Source organism: Oncorhynchus mykiss, chromosome 16, assembly GCF_057628025.1.
Source record: "Oncorhynchus mykiss isolate SJ-2025 chromosome 16, ASM5762802v1, whole genome shotgun sequence".
Lineage (NCBI taxonomy): Eukaryota > Metazoa > Chordata > Actinopteri > Salmoniformes > Salmonidae > Oncorhynchus > Oncorhynchus mykiss.
The window spans coordinates 19,180,229-19,186,408 of NC_143037.1; positions in this window are offsets into that span (position 1 = coordinate 19,180,229).

Consider the following 6,180-nt stretch of genomic DNA (forward strand, 5'->3'; position numbering starts at 1 on the left):
GATAGGGATTGGTGAATAAATGGCGGTGTAAAATAGATTTTTACTATGTATTTTGATTGTTATGTTCACTGAATTTCCATGCAAGACTTCAATGTAGTTTCAATGTAGTAAAAATGAAAACCTGTGACGTCAAAATGGACTCCAAGTCTCTATTTCCATAAGCATTACTGTTGATTTCAATATGCTATTGGGGATTTAGAGCCTCCAGATTGAATAGAGAGGCAGGGGTTTTCATTTGCCACAATTGATGTTGCTAGGTAGAGCACACCTGCCTCCACGTTTTATTTACAATGTTTAATATACAGCCAGCCACTTTTCCAGCTGTGGCTGTCCCCCTGTGTGCTGATTTTGTTTTCCCCTCCTGCTTGCCTTATTGAACCCCCTGTTGTCATAGCTGACAGGCAGATCTAAGTCATTAGTAATTGTTTTGTGGTTCCCTCTGCCGATTATTATGCTTCCCTGACAATAATTTCTGTGAGTGATTTCAACACTTGCTCCCACTAGGTAAGCCATCAAGGCTAATTGCAACTTGGGGAGGGAGCCTGGTTGCTCTCCCTCTCTTAGGACTTACTGGTGGTTTCCTATGGGTTTGGTGTTGTGGCTTTGTGGGATGTTTCATTAAGGGCATTACCATGGTATCTACCCTTTTGTAATAATTGTTCTGATGGACATATTTATAAACTATATATACAAAAGTATGTGGACACCCCTTGACATTAGTGGATTCGGTTATTTCAGCCACATCCTTTGGGATGAATTGGAACCGAGCCACGTCTAATCGTTCAACATCAGTGCCCGACCTCACTACTGCTCTTATGGCTGAACGGAAGCAAGTCCCTGCAGCAATGTTCCAACATCTAGTGGAAAGCCTTTCCAGAAGAGTGTAGGCTGTTATAGCAGCAAAGAGGGGACCAAACTCTATATTAATGCCCATGATTTTGGAATGAGATGTTTGACGAGTAGGTGTCCACATACTTTTGGTCATGTAGTTTATCTTTATACATTCACATACAACTTGTGAGAGAAAGAATGTGTATTTTCATATTTTAAAATCAAAACATTTACTAAAGAGGAAAATCTTCTCAATCTGAATACAGAAGTCCCTTCAACAGCTCAACCGTGTTATGTCTCGATTTAAAATAAACTACCATGTTTGATTTTGTTCACATGAAAAACAGGCCCAGTCCCACACTCACAGCCTTTACCTGCCTTCCTCCCCAGCGGAAGTCACATACGGCCATTCATAGTGACTTGGTGAGAACGGCAGGTGTGGGAATCATTTAGATTTTTAGAAACCCTCCCAGTTTGCCTGGGCCCTTATTCAACATTAGTCTGCCCAAGCTGTTACCCATTGTGCCCTCCCTCGTGGCGGACAGGGGAGCAGAGGAGCATGGGAGCAGGGTGATTATAGCATTAAAAACCGGTGACTGAGCAGAACATAAGTTCCAGCTGGTGAGAAAGACAGGGCTGGATAGGAGGAAGGGGGAACCAGAGGCTGTTCTGTTCCCACAGGAAAAAGCAATCCAGTACAGAGAGACCTGTCAGACCACACTGTGGCTCCCATCTGTTCCTCATCTCCTCCCTTCACAACTTCTCTGTCACTCCTCCTATGGGATATAGTTGTCTGTTGGGAGGCTTTCTCAGTGCCTCTGTGTTTTGGGGTTTGGGGGACGACCTTGGCGCTAGCCAGTTATTTCTGATGCAGGTTAACTTTCATGGCATGGAAAAGAACAGGAAATGCACTACTGTTACTGGAAGCTTGGAAAATGTTGATGTCATGTCAAAGGCTCCACTGAACTCACGACAGGTCTACACTAGGAACGATTGTTGAAAATCTGCCATGTGCTTCATACTATAATATTGTTTTGCTTAATACATTCCTGACATTCCAAAGTGCTACACTCTGCCCCCCCCCCCCCCCCTTTAGTTCCACTGTCCAGGTGTACGGCTCTTTGCGTCTACCTGCGTCAATGCAACATACTCCAAACCTGGCCACTCTAAGATCAAAGCTCAGGGGGTGATCCCACTCAGGGTTGGGTATCATGGGAGAATGACCCTGAGGACAGCGTGGATCCACCTGAGAGAATAGGAGTGATCAGTCAGTGCATTCTACAGTCCAGTCCCCACTGTACAGACTGACCACAGTGGACGGGACTGGACAGACCGTGTCTGACGGCTCGACTCCCAGTCACACCTGAGCTGCAGACCGTAGCTGGGTCTCTGGGTCGGCATAGTGGGGGGCTCCAACGGGTGGAGGTAGCATGCCATGTAAATGACTCAGTTGTCATATTTTATATGAATGTATAGGGGAAGTTGGCAATATAGTAGTTTGCATTATTTCTGTTTAACACAGTGCATCATTTTTGCAAATTTTTGCTATTGCTAATGACGCTCATTACATCACCACTGACAATATTTCTGGTGGAGTGGATCGTTTTTCTCAAAGTTGTTACTAACAACTCTGCCATCACAAGTGTGCAAAACACTATTGGAGAACTGGTCCATCTCTGGAAGCTGAAACGTCTTCGGAGGGGTCAGCGTGTCTGCCTTGCCCTCTGCTCTGTCCAGTTGCATACAGTACCTAAACTGAAGGTGCAGGCAATAAAGTGGAAACTCCTTTGATGTGATGCCCCACCCAGGGGCTTCTTCACCCTCTCAGCAGACAATACATTCATTCATTACTGGACCCTGTCTGTCCCTTCTCTTCTACGCAGACAATACATTCATTCATTACTGGACCCTGTCTGTCCCTTCTCTTCTACGCAGTAGCAGGCACTAGACTCTGCATGGGAAACTCTAATCTCAGGTCCTAGACAGACCTTTAAACTCCCACTTACCCCCTGGGGTGCTGAGGTGGTGGTTTGGATAGTCCAAATGAGTCACAGTAGCCTGCACATAGCCCTGCCTCCTCAGTGCCTGGAGCACCACGCCTGTCCCCTTCAGGTGAGTGGGTGGTTGGATTGTTGCGCCTTGGCTTGTCTGCATTCCTCTGCCCACCTCCTGCCACGGGAAAGGTGGATTTTGGGGGAATGTTCTGGGCATTAGTGTGAAATTGTTCATCATCTGTGTTGGTATTTGCTGTTGGTATTATCAATTCAGAAAATGTGTGATCATGCCCTTATTCAAATATATCTTACAAATGTGACTAAATGCAAAAAGGTATATGAAACATATGTAAATATAAAACATCACTGGATGTATTTATCAACTATTCGGAGAAGGTGTAACTAAACTAAAATGACCACTATCATGGGTCATAAAACCCCAAACTTGCAACCAATCATTGGGATTGTATTCAAAGCAGTTTATCATCAGACACTAGGGCTTTGTTGTTTCTTTATATAATCCCTTGTTTAGGCCTGAAGTGGAAAGAAAGGGCTGGTTGGGAGCAAAAGAGCCTGTTGACCCACTTGACTAGTGGTAGGTGAGTGAGGTTAAGGGACTTCTTAGCAGAGGTGTTCATTAAGATATCCTTGTATGCACAGTTTACTCACAACACGTTCCAGACTGTTTTTTTGGCTTGTCACTTGTCCCACTAACTGGGATTATTTTCAAAAGTCAAAATAATCAGAAAGTGTATTTGCATTCTTTCTCTGTGTTAAATGTATTCACTGTGGTACATGCAGAGGCGTAAAAAGACTTTGATCTCTTTATCAATTCACTGATGTAGTTCTGTCCTCGAGCTGTTCTTGTCTATCAATGTTCTGTATTCTGTCATTGTTCATGTTTTGTGTGGACCCCAGGAAGAGTAGCTGCTGCTTTTGCCACAGCTAATGAGGATCCTAATAAAATACCAAATACCACTTACAATAGAAATGAGAGATATGCTCTTATATCATGTGATATCTTGTAGAATTGCTCAAGCCCTGGGGATAGAAAGACCTAGAAAGATTTAAAGTCCCCGAAAGACCTTCACATTTCAACGTCTTCTCATCTTTCCCACTCTTTCTCTGCCACCAGGCCTGTTTACCCACCACTTGCCAAGTCTGATGTCAGACCCACTGCACACACAGAGTCCCTGTGCGAGTGTACAGTTTCTGTTTTGACACCCACCCCTAATTACAGATGTAAATGATTGATCACCTGGATTTGGCTGCAGAGGATGGTTGCGTAGCCTTTATACCTGTCACATGACAGTTGTGTCCAAGTTCACGTAACCAAGCAGGGGGGAGAAAACAGATACCTACAAGACCCGAGAGCTGATGGAGATGAAGTTCTCACCACCTGCCAATTGGACCAAAGGCTCTCGCCTATTAGTGATCTTCCAAACCCTAGCTGCACGGGTGTCGAGGGATATCTGTGGCTCTTTGTTAGGCCTAATCCCGCGCCATTCTTCGACCGAAGCCCACGGCCTCCAGGTCTAAGCCAGGGTCTTTCACACCCGAAGAAGCAGGCTAGTGGAAGGTGAACTCAATGTGCTTTTGTGAAATGAGATTTGGCTAATTGAGTTTGGAGTGGCTGGTCTGAGTGCCCGGGGAGAGGCTCAGATGGATTGCGATGGAAGGTGGTGGTGGTGGGGAACCACTGCTTTCTCTCAAAGGGCAATACAGGTGGTAAATCCAGCCCTGGTCTGAATCTCCAGGTGTTTTCCCTTCTCAGCTCCAATTAAGATGTTTATTGAGGGGCCTGGTCACGAATACATCTTGATTAATACAAAACACAGGCGTCTTTGCTCGAATGGTTAAGAAAACAAATACAGCTGCGGTGCCCTTCCCCCCAATCTGGGGGGAGGGGGGGGGGGGGGGGGGGGGGGGGGTAACCGCCAATCTTCTCCTCTGCTCTGTCTGCCTGGACCTGGCACATATGTGGTTGTGCAGCTGCAGAATGAGCCTCCATTGATCGTGGCTGGCTGGCTGGAGGGAGATAGATTGAAGGGGAAATGGCTTAATTTCCCTCACTCTCACTGCTGGAATGCGAATAGCCCTTTACTACTACTACAGGAGAGCCCCATACCAAAGAACCTGAAATTCCCTATTTGTTGTGCTACAATAAAAATCTTGGTGTCAAAGTTGTGGTGTATGAGGTCCTGTCCTATTATCCTACGGTCTGTCTTGTCTCTACATTGAATTCTCAACATATTAAGGTTGCTGTTTCTACCCCTGTACATCAAACGCTTTCGATGGCATTTTAACCCACAGGTGCCTTTCTCCTCTGTTCGTCAACCGATGGTCAATCAGATCAACAGCGAAGGGTCGTGACTCAACATAGATGGGCTGAGATGAAAGAGTTAAACAGCGAGGCCTACTTTGATCTCTCCCTCAGGTAACTCTTTCATACCCATCAATCTAGACTGGGAGTTGATGGCTGGGCTGCTCTGTCAGAAAAGGCTTGTTCAGACCTAGAACACCCCCCCCCCCCCCCCCCCCCCACTTCCCTCTTTGAAGGAACAGTGAGGTGAGGTGATACGTTCTGAATCCTCTGAACTAGCACGTTTAATTTGATTTGTATTTATTTATTTGTTTAACCTTTTATTTAACAACAAATGGTGTTGATCCCAAGTACATAGAATGATAATCAGAGCTGTTAGTCATGCTTTTCGTGGGAGAGAATGTTTTAGACAGCTCTGGCTCTCACAAACCCATGAAAATGGGTTTGTGAGAGCTTGTTCAAAAGACAAAGTACACACTTTGCTTCAAGCACACTATGTCAATTAAGAACGTAGTACGGGCCTACCCTAGTGAACATCGTGAAAGAAAAACAACAACTGACGTAGGTCAAGAATGCAGGAAGGGAAAACGAGAGGGCGTGGTTTTGAGGTTCAAAGATGGTATAAGTGAATGACTGAGCCTTTGATGTCTTCTGGCAACTAGACCTCAGACAGATCGACGTAGACAATCTGAGCACCACAGCCCTTTTAAACCTCTCTATCGTCCTGGCCCCGGTAGCCTCTCCCCCTCCAGTGACAAGCACTTTAATATGACAAGGTTAAACACCTGAAGCAGTTCAACAAAATGGCTGCTGCGGAGCAAGGGTTAGAGGTCAGGAGGGCAGCTTTTAACACTGTGATCCTTGGCATTTCATTATGGCCGTTATGGACCTTTTATGGTCATGGGTCTAAGTGGTTTCACTTTTCATCTATGTGGGGAATATTTGATATTATAAAGTACACAAACACATATGCGCATATAATATTGAGCCATAACAACTATCAGAATTTCAATATTTGCTCTGTAGTAGATA